The following is a 17,841-nucleotide window of genomic DNA, read 5'->3' on the forward strand; positions in this document are numbered from 1 at the left end:
TGCAGACAGTAAAGTAACCAAGATGTGAATGTATGGATGCGTGAGAGATAACCAGCACAGTGTGCTGCATCATAATCGAAAAATGTTGTGCGTCCATAAAAAATGACTGGACAGCTGCTTTAGTTTCCTAACTATAATAAGGTGATTATAATGCAGCCATCATCATTAGTGTTCTGGAATGCTGGTGTACGTAATAGTTGTTATTTGTTTACAGCATATATTTAAAACATCTTGAGCATTATACTTAATTTTTTCCCATTATTCGTATGTTACAAAGGGGACCAACACTGGCACTACAGCAGCTTGCTGTGGCATGGGCACCTAGAGTGGTAGTTGTGGGGGCAGGTATCAAACATGCACCCGAGCAACGTGCACCACCATGCAAAGTGCCACTCATTGCTGTGCAGAAGACAGTGAAGTAGCTGCGGCTGGTGCACTCGCCCCATCTCATACCTCTGGCGTCCATGGGTGGTTCAGTCAAAGCAACGATATCCAACCCCCAAGCTGGCGATGGTGAAGGCTCCAACACGCATCAGAATCAACGAACGCCCTCTCCACAGCCTGGATGCTCCCACAGGAGCTCACCAACCCCACCTCCTCTTATTCTGGCTCGAACTGTTCGCCCTCGCCAGCAGCAAAAGGTATGTGTGCCTCGGCGCCTACCCCTCACCCCAGAAGGCGCCTCCTCCCCAACACCACTATCCACTGTGTGGACACAGTCTTCATGTAGTTCTCGTGGTAATCATAATGAACCTGTGGCTAGCGGTAGTGCTCTATCCCGTCCTGATAGTGAAGGACATCAGATTAGTGGCCTCATGACAGCTCTTGAATACTCGACGGTTGCTAGGGCCTTTGAGGGGCGTGTCTCTTCATTAGAACTGAGACTCAGGCTGGCAGGTGTCACGAACCAGTTATGTTTCTAGAAGAACACCTCTCAATGCTGGAGGCAGAGTTACTCAAAGCTCTTGATGATCCAAGATATAATACCATTAAATGTAACACTGTACTCTGCTGTGAGTTGCCTCATATCCCCCCCACCCCACCCCCACCCAGACAGTAGTGCAGTAGAGTGCTGCTGAGGAGAAAAGCCTGCACTACATCTGGCGTGATAATGGTGTTATGTCGCAGAGTACATAAATCGCCGAGTGGTATCGTGAATCCACCTTGGATGCTAAATGGGTCTGGTTTTCTAAGATGGAAGTAAGAGGGTCAGCTAAAGCAATCAACCAAATACCATGCCTCGACATCCATATTCATGTCTGTGATCCCTTAAAGGGAGGGTTGAGTTATATCAAACCCCCTGAGGATATTAAGAACAGGCAGATATGTATTAAAACTCAAAATGCAAAGAATAAAGCATCATATTCATGTAAACATGCTGCTCTCCTCTGAAGATGATAATCAGTGTTACATGTGGATCAAAGACATGTACCACCTCCTTTACAGAAACTGATGCTCAAGAAAATGAGGTGCACAATCCAAGTTTTGACTAATGCTGATATGCTACTTTTCTTTGAATGCAGGATCTGTGGGGACTTTGCCAGTGTGTCCAGAGACACAACAAGGCAAATAATCCAGGTGTGCATGAAGGGTTCATCACATCCCTCGTTTCAAGTTATATTCTACATTTGGATGTGAATAACTTATACAGGCAGGCCATGATGCAAACACTGCCAGTTGGTGGGTTTCAATGGGTGCCCGAAAACGAATTAGAGGGATTAGGTGGAAAAATAATGGGTTTGTTGGATGATTCTGATATAGAGTATGTGGTGGACGCTGACCTCATATTCCCTGCTAGTATGCATGAAATGACAAGCGACTCTTCGTTACATCCAGAGCAACAAGTTCCATGAGGAAGTACTGTCCCTAAACAGATGACCACTGTTGGACACATGCAGAGGTACATAATTGTTTATTGTAATCTTCCGCAGGGCCTTATCTTAGGGATGGAGCTAGGCAGAATCAACCAAGTTATCTCCTTCACTCAGTCCCCCTGGTTGAAGGAGTATATTGAATTAAATACCGAAAAGAGGGCGGACATGACTAGTGATTTCGAAAAACATTTTTATTAAGTAATAAATGATTCCATCTTCGCTAAAACCATGCAGAATGTAAGGAATGAACACGATATTTTGATTTGGACTGAATGGGAGAGGCTGTTGTGAAATGACAGCTGGGAGTGTGAATGTCGTTTCTGACATTCAATGTTTCAATGATGATGAGGGTAGACCATACTTAAAGATGTTGCATTCATAGCATACACAGAAGTTGCTGGTATAATAGAAATATTCTCAGCAAGAATTACATCACCGAGGCCTTTCAAGGATGTGAATTGCGCTAAAACACAGAGGAGTGCAAAGTGGTTAACACATTTCTTCCGTGAACTCCATTAGGACAATACTGGTATACCTTACAAAGATATGATGACGTCACTTCAAATATTCGATCATCCTGAGACCACCATGTACGTCAAAGGCAAGGGGAAGATCACATGGATGCAGCGAATCTTCAAGTTTGCATCTATTCAGGAATTCTACACATGCCCTGCTATCCATCAGCTCAAGAAGATTTGTTGTGTCTGCTCATGAAAATGAAGAATTATGTTTGAGTTGGATTAATGAAAATAAATGAATTTTTTTCCTCACATTCTGTGGTTTTTTCTTTCTACCTACCTCCCACTAGATAGTATGTAGCTTTGCCAAGATTCTACATCTGTGGCTTTGTTCAAACACAGGAGATATAATTTCAGACGTATATGCTGTCTGTCTTTGGAAGTGGACACGATCATGAGGCATCTGCCCCAAAAATCTATATGTGCAGCAGGATAGACGAAATCCCATGCAATCATTACATATATTTTGATTTCCTCCATCATAAATATCTTCTACCCGATGCTTCAAATTAACACCTTGTTCATCTTGCACAGCATTTATATACATTTGTAAGGGTATGGATTTATGAAATAACAACAAAGATGTGTGGTGGCGAATAACAATTTTTTATTCAGACACAAATATTCAGTGTAGTAATACAGTTTCACATCCACAAATCTTGTTATTTTTAAAATACATGAAGTAATACTGCTTTTAAATTCACAGTTCTTGTTACTGTTTCAAATTTTTTTTATTCACAGTTCTCGATTTACAAACAATAGTATTGGTCGAAATTTTTTTTAAATTTACATTGTAGTACCGATTACAGCTATTGCAGAGGTGCAGTTTCTCTAACACTAATGCTATTACTATTACTAGTGAAATTCCACCCAAACAGAAGACTTAATTTATACAACAAACTGGGTGGCTATAAACATTTTCCACCTCAAGCAGCTGAAATAATTTAATAATACATTGAAGTGGTTGTCCCTAAAATGCTCAACACAAACAGCTGCACTAAAATGAGTTGGGTGGAACTCATGCTTAAAACTAGAATGACTTGGACCGCTACCAGTAAGTGAAACTTGAAAACTATTCTATTTGCACATTCACTCACACAATCACACATGCACCTGATGTGAAAGAGAGAGAAATGCAGTAAACTGTTTTTGTCTTCATTTTAAATTTTTGAATTTTTTAAGATTTTATTCAATTTTTAATCTTTTTATATATATTGCACATTTTAAACTTTTTATAACCTTTATAATTCTTCCAGCAAATGGTGCTTATATATTCATGCATTCATAGTATGCTACTTACTCAGAAGGAAATAAACAGAACGTATTTACACATGGGCATATACACTCCTGGAAATGGAAAAAAGAACACATTGACACAGGTGTGTCAGACCCACCATACTTGCTCCGGACACTGCGAGAGGGCTGTACAAGCAATGATCACACGCACGGCACAGCGGACACACCAGGAACCGCGGTGTTGGCCGTCGAATGGCGCTAGCTGCGCAGCATTTGTGCACCGCCGCCGTCAGTGTCAGCCAGTTTGCCGTGACATACGGAGCTCCATCGCAGTCTTTAACACTGGTAGCATGCCGCGACAGCGTGGACGTGAACCGTATGTTCAGTTGACGGACTTTGAGCGAGGGCGTATAGTGGGCATGCGGGAGGCCGGGTGGACGTACCGCCGAATTGCTCAACACGTGGGGCGTGAGGTCTCCACAGTACATCGATGTTGTCGCCAGAGGTCGGCGGAAGGTGCACGTGCCCGTCGACCTGGGACCGGACCGCAGCGCCGCACGGATGCACGCCAAGACCGTAGGATCCTACACAGTGCCGTAGGGAGCCGCACCGCCACTTCCCAGCAAATTAGGGACACTGTTGCTCCTGGGGTATCGGCGACGACCATTCGCAACCGTCTCCATGAAGCTGGGCTACGGTCCCGCACACCGTTAGGCCGTCTTCCGCTCACGCCCCGACATCGTGCAGCCCGCCTCCAGTGGTGTCGCGACAGGCGTGAATGGAGGGACGAATGGAGACGTGTCGTCTTCAGCGATGAGAGTCGCTTCTGCCTTGGTGCCAATGATGGTCGTATGCGTGTTTGGCGCCGTGCAGGTGAGCGCCACAATCAGGACTGCATACGACCGAGGCACACAGGGCCAACACCCGGCATCATGGTGTGGGGAGCGATCTCCTACACTGGCCGTACACCACTGGTGATCGTCGAGGGGACACTGAATAGTGCACGGTACATCCAAACCGTCATCGAACCCATCGTTCTACCATCCCTAGACCGGCAGGGGAGCTTGCTGTTCCAACAGGACAATGCACGTCCGCATGTATCCCGTGCCACCCAACGTGCTCTAGAAGGTGTAAGTCAACTACCCTGGCCAGCAAGATCTCCGGATATGTCCCCCATTGAGCATGTTTGGGACTGGATGAAGCGTCGTCTCACGCGGTCTGCACGTCCAGCACGAACGCTGGTCCAACTGAGGCGCCAGGTGGAAATGGCATGGCAAGCCGTTCCACAGGACTACATCCAGCATCTCTACGATCGTCTCCATGGGAGAATAGCAGCCTGCATTGCTGCGAAAGGTGGATATACACTGTACTAGTGCCGACATTGTGCATGCTCTGTTGCCTGTGTCTATGTGCCTGTGGTTCTGTCAGTGTGATCATGTGATGTATCTGACCGCAGGAATGTGTCAATAAAGTTTCCCCTTCCTGGGACAATGAATTCACGGTGTTCTTATTTCAATTTCCAGGAGTGTATATTTAGATAGGCATACACACACACACACACACACACACACACACACACACACACACACACACCCTGGCACACCATACATCACACACATACAGTATTTAAAATATGATAAAGGAGTCTAACTACTCCCCAGGAGCTCTCACTCAACCCGTCACTCACTCTCTCTCTCATTCATTCCATTGAAGTCCCCCACCCTACCTCACACTTCAAGTAAATAGTGTGAGTATGGGATGGTTTCGGTCCTGTCATCACAAATGGCTCTTTTTTCATAATGAGATGACAATCCGATTTTAGATTGCCGTGCAGTGTACACGCTGTTACCTCTCGATCAATACTGGTTTGTTGTACCAAATGCGGAGACTGTACAGAAACTGCAAGTATCTTCGACCATGAGGACAAGTGATCCCACACATTGCCCACCCTTAGCCCCCCTCTGGGTGGCTCCATCTATCGTAAGATATTCATATCTTTTTTTATCTTAGATCCACAAACTCCACAATCGGCAATCCATCGGCCTCATCTTTCACTAAGGCAATAATCTTCTTGTTATGAGCAGCAATACTGTAAGGATTATCAGCTGCATATCCTGATGTGTCGAATTCATTACCTTGACACCTAATTACTCCATATAGATTGCAGTTCTTCACCCAATAGATGAAGCTGTCTGTACCACCCCAAAAAAGTTGCCTGCAAACCGAAGAGGTTGTGCTGCCACCATGTAAGTACATCTCAAAATTCTGTGGGTGATAGTTAGCATACCCAAAAAACATCTCTTAAAGCATTCAACCTGTAACAAGTGCATATAACATTTCTACTATTGTTCTAGCATTAGATCAGCAGCAGCTGGAAACAAAAAGCCGCCAGCAAGCCGAAGACGATGTGCTACCATCATGCATCTCCATATTCTGTGTGATAGTCTACATCTTCAGAAAACAGCTCTTGATGTATTCAGATCGTAACAAGTGTTTGTAAAATTTCTGATTTTGCTGTTGCAGCATTACAGCGGCATTTCACAGACACTGGGCGGTATCTGGAGGCCCAAATACAGCAATAACGTAAGTATGCTATTAATATATTGCTGTAAGACCTTTTTTCATCATATACAGTTGTGTGAAGCATATATTCTTCATTGTTACAGATGTTGCTACGGAGCAACAGTAGGATGACAATCTAGCAGGGGAATACGTCGAGATTGATGACCAGTAGGCATGACTAGCATCTGGTATGAACTTTTTTTTTTCATACTAATCTATATATTTTCATACTAATACACTCCTGGAAATTGAAATAAGAACACCGTGAATTCATTGTCCCAGGAAGGGGAAACTTTATTGACACATTCCTGGGGTCAGATACATCACATGATCACACTGACAGAACCACAGGCACATAGACACAGGCAACAGAGCACGCACAATGTCGGCACTAGTACAGTGTATATCCACCTTTCGCAGCAATGCAGGCTGCTATTCTCCCATGGAGACGATCGTAGAGATGCTGGATGTAGTCCTGTGGAACGGCTTGCGATGCCATTTCCACCTGGCGCCTCAGTTGGACCAGCGTTCGTGCTGGACGTGCAGACCGCGTGAGACGACGCTTCATCCAGTCCCAAACATGCTCAATGGGGGACAGATCCGGAGATCTTGCTGGCCAGGGTAGTTGACTTACACCTTCTAGAGCACGTTGGGCGGCACGGGATACATGCGGACGTGCATTGTCCTGTTGGAACAGCAAGTTCCCTTGCCGGTCTAGGGATGGTAGAACGATGGGTTCGATGACGGTTTGGATGTACCGTGCACTATTCAGTGTCCCCTCGGCGATCACCAGTGGTGTACGGCCAGTGTAGGAGATCGCTCCCCACACCATGATGCCGGGTGTTGGCCCTGTGTGCCTCGGTCGTATGCAGTCCTGATTGTGGCGCTCACCTGCACGGCGCCAAACACGCATACGACCATCATTGGCACCAAGGCAGAAGCGACTCTCATCGCTGAAGACGACACGTCTCCATTCGTCCCTCCATTCACGCCTGTCGCGACACCACTGGAGGCGGGCTGCACGATGTTGGGGCGCGAGCGGAAGACGGCCTAACGGTGTGCGGGACCGTAGCCCAGCTTCATGGAGACGGTTGCGAATGGTCCTCGCCGATACCCCAGGAGCAACAGTGTCCCTAATTTGCTGGGAAGTGGCGGTGCGGTCCCCTACGGCACTGCGTAGGATCCTACGGTCTTGGCGTGCATCCGTGAGTCGCTGCGGTCCGGTCCCAGGTCGACGGGCACGTGCACCTTCCGCCGACCACTGGCGACAACATCGATGTACTGTGGAGACCTCACGCCCCACGTGTTGAGCAATTCGGCGGTACGTCCACCCGGTCTCCCGCATGCCCACTATACGCCCTCGCTCAAAGTCCGTCAACTGCACATACGGTTCACGTCCACGCTGTCGCGGCATGCTACCAGTGTTAAAGACTGCGATGGAGCTCCGTATGCCACGGCAAACTGGCTGACACTGACGGCGGCGGTGCACAAATGCTGCGCAGCTAGCGCCATTCGACGGCCAACACCGCGGTTCCTGGTGTGTCCGCTGTGCCGTGCGTGTGATCATTGCTTGTACAGCCCTCTCGCAGTGTCCGGAGCAAGTATGGTGGGTCTGACACACCGGTATCAATGTGTTCTTTTTTCCATTTCCAGGAGTGTATATCGTCAATATCTCGCTGTAGACAAATTCAGTACAGATTTGATGTTGTTGTTTTTTTTCTTATAGTCAATGTCTTGTTGTAGACGACTTAGATGACATCGTTCAGCAGCTCCACTACAACAATTCCGGCGAGAGTGAAATAATGGAGAGTGCTGCTGAAAGGCTGTGCAATCTCGCCCCTTTGGATGAGGAGGAGCAAATATTGGATTATGTGGGAGAAAACTGAACTGCTCAATCCTGGTACCCAGAGTGTAAAAGGTGATTATAATGCAACCATCATTGTTACAGAATATAATTATTATTCTGGAATGCTGATGCACTTAATTGTTGTTAATTGTTTACAGCATAAATTAAAATTTTTTTGAGCTTTGTAACTAGAGCGGTGGATGTGGGGGCAGGTATCAGCCAAGCACCCAAGAGACAGGCACCGCCACGCAAAGCACCGCTCGTTGCCGTACGAAAGGCGGCGGAAGCAGCTGCGGCGGCTGCAGTGGAAACCCCTGCACCATCGCATGCCCTCTGCCGTCCTTGGGTGGTTCAGTCAGCGCAAGGATATCCCAACCCTCTAGGCTCCAACATTCTGCAGGATCAGCGACCGCCCTGTCCGCAGCCCAGGTGCTCCTACAAGAGTTCACTGCTGCCAGCTCCTCCCACTCCAGCTCCCTGAGGCTATTAAGAACAAGCAGGCCTCTACTGACGTTCAAAATTAAAAGGATAATGCTTGTTTTGCATGGTCAATTATGATTTTCGAGAGAAATCACACAAAAGACCTGCAGCACACATCTCGATATGGGAAAGTCTTAACATTTGTGGATGTTATAATTTTGATGGCATCGAGTTCCCCATGAAGATTCAAGGCATACCAAAATTTTAGGCACAAAATCCCAGAATATTGGTTCACGTTTATGGCCGGAAGAAGAAGCACAGTCTCGAAAAATCTGAATACTTTACTAAGAAATTTTATAACTGCTATAACCGTCGCAATTTGAACTCATAATTTTTTTTATGTGTGCTTACATTGCAATTATCCCAAGTTTGGCCGTTTCCCATCACCACTGCTGGTGACATCGCTACTGGCTGGTCGTTTCATACTGTGAGAATCACAGGGAAATAACTAGACACGGTCAAAGACTGATGATGATTGTGGTAGGGGTTGGGCTTGATATACGAGGTGTGGCTAGAAAAAAACCGGACTAGTACTGGTGAAACAATAAAACGAATGCAATAAGGCTGAAAATGGCGTGGCCTGTCACGTGACTCTCGCTCCGCCTACTGCTCGAGTTTCATCTGCCTCCTGCACTCAGTCTGCCCGTGGCGTCTGTTTTAAGTAGTTGACGTTTTGTCTGTGCGTCGGAAAATGTTGAGTGTACAGAAAGAACAGCGTGTTAACATCAAATTTTGTTTCAAACTAGGAAAATCTGCAAGTGAAACATTTGTAATGTTACAACAATTGTACGGCGATGATTGTTTATCGCGAACACAAGTGTTTGAGTGGTTTAAACGATTTAAAGATGGCCGCGAAGACACCAGTGATGACACTCGCACTGGCAGACCATTGTCAGCAAAAACTGATGCAAACATTGAAAAAATCGGTAAACTTGTTCGACACTTTCCTTGTCAACTCCTGTTAACTCAGACACTGCTCTGGTTGTTAAACGGCGATCTTGTCGAACAAGTTTACCGATTTTTTCAATGTTTGCATCAGTTTTTGCTGACAATGGTCTGCCAGTGCGAGTGTCATCACTGGTGTCTTCGCGGCCATCTTTAAATCGTTTAAACCACTCAAACACTTGTGTTCGCGATAAACAATCATCGCCGTACACTTGTTGTAACATTACAAACATTTCACTTGCAGATTTTCCTAGTTTGAAACAAAATTTGATGTTAACACGCTGTTCTTTCTGTACACTCAACATTTTCCGACACACAGACAAAACGTCAACTACTTAAAACAGACGCCACGGGCAGACTGAGTGCAGGAGGCGGAGCGAGAGTCACGTGACAGGCCACGCGACTTTCAGCCTTATTGCATTCGTTTTATTGTTTCACCAGTACTAGTCCGGTTTTTTTCTAGCCACACCTCGTATCTTCAGAAACCACCCTCTGTTTTGTAGAGAACCAATAGGGACACAGAATGCCATATCAGCAAGTTATGACCTACCTTCCCGTTCTTCAAGCAGGCTGAAGCATACTTGGTGCAGGTGGCTGCCATGAATGGGGAAAAAATTATGGGACAAACAGATAGAGGGACCTTCCGAAAACATACTTTGTTTGCTAACAAGTGACTGCATGTGGCTGGAAAACTGGATACATCTGCTGTCTTTAGGAAAACAACCGTTGTTCACTCTGGGACATACAGATAGCCTGGCAACCCCAATGCCGGCTGCATTCCTCAAAATGTATGTTGTTGTTCGTTGGGACGCAGCTGTGGGACAAAGATGCTAACCTTCGAAAAGAAACCTGTTGTCCATGGTAGAGGGCAACCGCCGCGCACTATGGAACGGCAGCTCACCTTACTATCGTCTGCCGGTTTCTTTTTGATCGCTGGGCGACCACTGCAGACATCCTTTGTGGCGTTGTGCGGGAAGTCTGGGTGGCAGGCGGTAGGTGGGTGAGATAACGTCATGCTAGGCATTGCAGTGCGGCAGTCAACGCGATTGCGGTCAAGTGGGACACTGTGAACCGAGCCCCCGAGATCACACGAGGCAGCTGCAGCCTGATGCAGGGCGTGCAGCAACGAGCAGGAGGCAAGGAAGGGATGGAGCCAAGCACACCCCTAGCATAGCGGGAGGGGGGGCAAGGGAGGGAGGGGACCTGCTGACATGCAGGTACCAGGGTGGGGAGCACTACAAGGCCTATTCACTCCCGAACACCAGCGACAGGCAGATACAGTCAGTGCACTTGCATCCAGCAGCGCACCGCAGGGCATCTTAATTACTTTGCGATCGCAGTATACGATGCAATTGGAAGTTAAATGAGAGTAGCTCTGTCCTACGAAATGCAAGTTATGTACTCTGCAGTGTCTAATTCCCCAATTTCGCATCCTCTGATTTTTTTTTCGATTTCTGCCACCCATCTCCGTTTTATAAAAAATTACCATGAAGAATTTCCTTTAATATTGCGTTCTCTGAAGTGACAATTGAATTTTACAGTGAAAATTCGAAATTGCCTCCAAAATTAAAAATTCTCGCCAATGGGGTAGGTAGGGGGGGGAGGGAGGTGGTTTGGGAGGGGGAGGAAGCATGGACTCAAATGCCGGCTCAGGAAAACACATGACGTCATCTGGGGGTGGGGGTGGAGGTCGAGGTGGGTGGGGTTTGGTGCTGGGTGGGATATTAATTGGTGAGTTTAATTAATTTGCATATCAGTTTGAAATCAGAATTGTTTTCGTGCCGCCATCTCCATACTGTAATAAGAATCCATAAGAGTATGCGTAAATAGTATGACCACATCACTCAATAAGGAACTAGGATACAGGACTGAAGAGCCTTTGAAACGCACATTCGTAAACAGCGCCATCACATCAAAAATCGAAGACAGCTAATTTGGCTGATAAAATCGCTTGAGTTTTCAATATGATGTTCACAGTGGAGAGGAGACTGGCCAAGTACTCCGCAGCTTCTACGTCAGTGAACCAACTGTGGACACGATAAAGCGGAAGATCGGCTCATCCTTGTTAATCTTCGGTAAAGCACAAGCAGTCAGTGCTCTAGTCGGATGAGGCAGAACATCATGACCACACCGTCTTCCACGGAAGAGTGCTGTGAACGAAATGGAGAGTGCTGTGAAGGAAATGGAGAGGATCGGACGTGTGACGTCTGACCATTACGGTATATAGTAAATGTTCAAATACACTCCTGGAAATTGAAATAAGAACACCGTGAATTCATTGTCCCAGGAAGGGGAAACTTTATTGACCCATTCCTGGGGTCAGATACATCACATGATCACACTGACAGAACCACAGGCACATACACAGGCAACAGAGCATGCACAATGTCGGCACTAGTACAGTGTATATCCACCTTTCGCAGCAATGCAGGCTGCTATTCTCCCATGGAGACGATCGTAGAGATGCTGGATGTAGTCCTGTGGAACGGCTTGCCATGCCATTTCCACCTGGCGCCTCAGTTGGACCAGCGTTCGTGCTGGACGTGCAGACCGCGTGAGACGACGCTTCATCCAGTCCCAAACATGCTCAATGGGGGACAGATCCGGAGATCTTGCTGGCCAGGGTAGTTGACTTACACCTTCTAGAGCACGTTGGGTGGCACGGGATACATGCGGACGTGCATTGTCCTGTTGGAACAGCAAGTTCCCTTGCCGGTCTAGGAATGGTAGAACGATGGGTTCGATGACGGTTTCGATGTACCGTGCACTATTCAGTGTCCCCTCGACGATCACCAGTGGTGTACGGCCAGTGTAGGAGATCGCTCCCCACACCATGATGCCAGGTGTTGGCCCTGTGTGCCTCGGTCGTATGCAGTCCTGATTGTGGCGCTCACCTGCACGGCGCCAAACACGCATACGACCATTATTACTCTCATCGCTGAAGACGACACGTCTCCATTCGTCCCTCCATTCACGCCTGTCGCGACACCACTGGAGGCGGGCTGCACGATGTTGGGGCGTGAGCGGAAGACGGCCTAACGGTGTGCGGGACCGTAGCCCAGCTTCATGGAGACGGTTGCGAATGGTCCTCGCCGATACCCCAGGAGCAACAGTGTCCCTAATTTGCTGGGAAGTGGCGGTGCGGTCCCCTACGGCACTGCGTAGGATCCTACGGTCTTGGCGTGCATCCGTGCGTCGCTGCGGTCTGGTCCCAGGTCGACGGGCACGTGAACCTTCCGCCGACCACTGGCGACAACATCGATGTACTGTGGAGACCTCACGCCCCACGTGTTGAGCAATTCGGCGGTACGTCCACCCGGCCTCCCGCATGCCCACTATACGCCCTCGCTCAAAGTCCGTCAACTGCACATACGGTTCACGTCCACGCTGTCGCGGCATGCTACCAGTGTTAAAGACTGCGATGGAGCTCCGTATGCCACGGCAAACTGGCTGACACTGACGGCGGCGGTGCACAAATGCTGCGCAGCTAGCGCCATTCTACGGCCAACACCGCGGGTCCTGGTGTGTCCGCTGTGCCGTGCGTGTGATCATTGCTTGTACAGCCCTCTCGCAGTGTCCGGAGCAAGTATGGTGGGTCTGACACACCGGTGTCAATGTGTTCTTTTTTCCATTTCCAGGAGTGTAGTTTTTTGCACAAAATAAATCCAATAACTAACATCAAGTATTCAAGATGTGTGTATATTCATACTGATATTAGTTAATTATCATGGTAGAGATATTACGAGACGTAGATCGCTCGGAGGTGAAATTTGGAACGATAGTGCGAACCTGATTTTCCACGGTCATAATTCGTCGAGAGGTTATCTCCGAATTAATAAACTTCAACTTACTAAATTGTTGGGCCTATCATTTAGACTCCTCAAACAACATAGCACACAATTGTGCTGCGTGGCGAGTAAAGCATTTAAAAGATTTCAGGTCGAGCGGATAACGACAAGGTATTTCCGCGGGATCGCCGCTTAGGAATACTCCTCTTGCTCTCCTTTGGTATTTAAAACGAATGATTTATGTTTTCCATGTTTTTAGGAGAGTATAGATAAAACGAAATAAGGAACTAAGCTAAACCGACTAAAACCAGTGACTAAACCAATGATTAAAATAAAAGCACCCATAAAGAATATTTATTAATAATAATAATAATAAATAAACAAAGAATATTTTTAATTAACTCACCAATAATAATATATTAAAGTGCTTAAAAAGCACAAAAGTCTTCTTTATTATTCTCCATATACTATCCCAGTGGCTTTTGCTAATGGGTTCTGGTACAGTGTAATTAAAGAAGCTATTGAAATAAGAATCGCTGATATCATTCTTAATAGAGACGGAGCCTGCAGCTCAGTGGTGCATGGGGTCATTCGATCTTGAGGTTGAAGTGAGCACATCGAACGCCGACTGAATCAATGTATGTCCACATTGTTCAAACTAGAAAAAAAAGACATACCACGAAGGAACTACCCAATCCGATGTACATGTACAGACAAATAAATGATTACAATTCAGAAAAACAATATGATTTACTCAAGAGTAAGAGCTTCACGAATTGAGCACGTCATTAAGATGGTGGTCCACCTCTGGCTCTTATCGGGCTTGGTGTGGATTGACAGAGGTGCTGAATGTCTTCCTGATGAATATAATAATTCTATCTAACTGGTGCATTAGATCATCAAAAATCCCTAGACCGTAGGAGGACCCTGTCCATACTGCTCCAATTTTCGCTATTGAGGAGAGATCGGGCGATCTTACTGGCTAAGGCAGGGCTTGGCAAATACGAAAACAAGGAGTGGAAGCTCTCGTCGTGTGGGGGTGGTCATTGTCTTGCTGAAATGTAAATCCAGAGTGCCCTGCCAAGAAGGGCGACGAAACGGGGAGTAGACTATATTCGACATTGCACTGTGCAGTAAGGCTGCCGTGCGTGACAATCCCATGAAAATAAATGTCACCCCAGACCATAATTTCGGGTTGTGAGGCAGTATGGCGGGCGACAGACAGGTTGGCATCGCACCGCTGTCTTCCCTGGTCATTGGGGCACAATTCGAAGCGGGAATCATCATTGAAAACACTTCTGTTTCAGACAATGAAATTTCAGGCCGAAGGTGTGTCTGAAGACTCCCGAGACACTGGTAGGTTACCAACCTGACTGTTGCCCGCCATCCGGCCTGACGACCGGGAGTGATTATCAGGGATGCTGTTTCTTTTCGTAGCAGGACCTATTTGATTGTCACACGTGGCAGCCTTACAGCACAGCAGTACGTCAGTGATATTCTGCGCCCTGTTTTGTTACCCTTCATGGTAAGCCACCACAGACTTACATTTCTACAAGATAGTGCCCGCTGACACATGGCAGGAGTTTCTGCTGCTGTCTTCGTGTTTGCCAAGCCCTACCTTGGCCAGCAAGGTCGCCGGATTCTCCACAATTGAGAACGTTTAGAGAATTATGGGCAGGGCTCTCTATCCAACTCGGCTTTTTGACGATGTAACGTCAGCATTTAGCACGGTATACCTCAGGAGGACATCCAACAACTCTATCAAACGCGAAGCTGAATATATACACTACAGGCCATTGCTACACCACGAAGACGACGTGCTACAGACGCGAAATTTAACCCACAGGAAGACGATGCTGTGATATGCAAATTATTAGCTTTTCAGAGCATTCACACAAGGCTAAGGTTGGCGCCGGTGGCGACACCTACAACGTGCTGACATGAGGAAAGTTTCCAACCGATTTCTCATACACAAACAGCAATTGACCGGCGTTGCCTGGTGAAACGTTGTTGTGATGCCTCGTGTAAGGAGGAGAAATGCGTACCATATCGTTTCCGACTTTCATAAAGGTCGGATTGTAGCCTATCGCGATTGCGGTTTATCGTATCGCGACATTGCTGCTCGCGTTGGTCGAGATCCAATGACTGTTAGCAGAATATGGAATCGGTGGGTTCAGGAGGGTAATACGCAACGCCGTCCTGGATCCCAACGGCCTCTTATCACTAGCAGTCGAGAAGACAGGCATCTTATCCGCATGGCTGTAACGGATGGTGCAGCCACGTCTCGATCACTGAGTCAACAGATGGGGACGTTTGCAAGACAACAACCATCTGCACGGACAGTTCGACGACGTTTGCAGCAGCATGGACTATCAGCTCTGAGACCACGGCTGCGGTTATCCTTGACGCTGCATCACACACAGGAGCGCCTGCGATGGTGTACTCAACGACGAACCTGGGTGCACGAATGCGAAACTTCATTTTTTCGGATGAATCCAGATTCTGTTTACAGCATCATGAGGGTCGCATCCGTGTTTGGCGACATCGCGGTGAACGCACATTGGAAGCGTGTATTCGTCATCGCCATACTGGCGTATCACCCGGCGTGATGGTATGGGGTGCCGTTGGTTACACGTCTCTGTCACCTCTCGTTCGCATTGATGGCACTTTGAACAGTGGACGTTACATTTCAGATGTGTTACGACCCGTGGCTCTACCCTTCATGCGATCCCTGCGAAACCCTACATTTCAGCAGGATAATGCACGACCACATGTTGCAGGTCCTGTACGGGTCTTTCTGGATACAGAAAATGTTCGACTGCTGCTCTGGCCAGCACATTCTCCAGATCTCGCACCAATTGAAAACGTCTGGTCAATGGTGGCCGAGCAACTGGCTCGTCACAATACGCCAGTCACTACTCCTGATGAACTGTGGTATCGTGTTGAAGCTGCATGGGCAGCTGTACCTGAACACACCGTCCAAGCTCTGTTTGACTCAATTCTCAGGCGTATCAAGGCCGTTATTACGGCCAGAGGTGGTTGTTCTCGGTACTGATTTCTCAGGATGTATGCACCGAAATTGCGCGAAAATGTAATCACATGTCAGTTCTAGTATAATATATTTGTCCAATGAATACCCGTTTCTCATCTGCATTTCTTCTTGGTGTAGCAGTTTTAATGGCCAATAGTGTACTTACACAAGGGCTGGAGGTAGACCAACGCATAATTGACTTACTCATTTTGTGAAGCGCTGTCTCTTGAATGAACTATCCAACTTCTCTGAAATTGTAATCATTTCTAAAGTGACAGTGGTACACGAATCAGACCCTAAGGCCGCTTGATGAGTATAACTGTAGGGGGTAGAATATGCAGATGTGTAGGGCATTATAATTATTAAATGCAATAAACATGTTAAAGAAAAAGAGAGTGATGTGAAGGAGCAGCTTCGATCTGAGAGCGTGCAGTAGAAACACCGCTGCCACCTATGCGTATTCTTTTTTGTAACGTAAAAAGAAGTGTCAAGTAGAGAGCATACCCAGCGAGAAACGCAGATCGGCGGCTGCAGGCAGCATGTGTTGGCAGCGTCGTTGCTACGTGTTTTGCCGTACTAGGCGAGAACTGAAAGATAACGCCCCCTCCTTTTTTACTACCATCGGTGTCCCCGATATCCCCCTTCCCCCCCCCCTACCAGCACTGACACCCAACGGCACAATAATACAAAACTTACGTTATACTTCTAATCCTTAAACTAAGGTGACCAGACGTCCTCATTTTCTGGGGAGTCGTTAATTTTCATGCTTTGTCCTCACTTCCTTCAAAACTGATTGATAACAACAGTAGTCCTAAAGTAGGAAGGATGTGCCGAACGTTTTTAACTTGAACTCAGCTGAGTATACGAGTGCAAACAAATTTGGCATCAGTTATTTATTTAATTTAATGCAAAGAAAATGGACAAATAAATATGTGGAAATATTTTCTGGTGCGAATTAATTTTTCCTTCAATTTAAAAATTGTCCCATTCTGGGGAGACATGCGGAAACAACAAACTAGCAGCTGTATAATTGCGGTGCTACTTTGTTTCTGTTTCAATTAACATATTTTTAGAATGAGGGATAAATCTAGTCTTTCTCAGAGTCGATCAATAAGTTATGACACTCTCTTTCTGGTTATTATTTGTGTAAAAGTCAAATTCTAAGGAAATAACAACTAATTTGTTTGGGAAAAGAAAATGTAGTTGTTTTCTCGCGCTGCATGTCCCAAACACTCAGAGACAGACTTACAGACACCGACTCATTTTTATGCATGGGTACGATGAAGTGCAGATACCTTTTACTCCTTTTAGGTATGCCGGAAGCGAAGTGCCTAACATTGCTTGTGGATTATCCACAGGAAATAATAGTAGAACTAAAAACATTATTGAACCACTCAATACAACTCTCGGTGGATAAATGATCTGCAGGAAAAACAAAAGAGGGACTGAGGGAGTATGACATCTAGTTGCAACACTATGCAAGCCAGTCCAGGTGTCTCGCTCCAGCGCTCCACAGAGATGAACCGAGGTCATGTTTGTTTACGTTCCGTACTCACACGGG

Source organism: Schistocerca nitens, chromosome 6 (assembly GCF_023898315.1).
Source record: "Schistocerca nitens isolate TAMUIC-IGC-003100 chromosome 6, iqSchNite1.1, whole genome shotgun sequence".
Lineage (NCBI taxonomy): Eukaryota > Metazoa > Arthropoda > Insecta > Orthoptera > Acrididae > Schistocerca > Schistocerca nitens.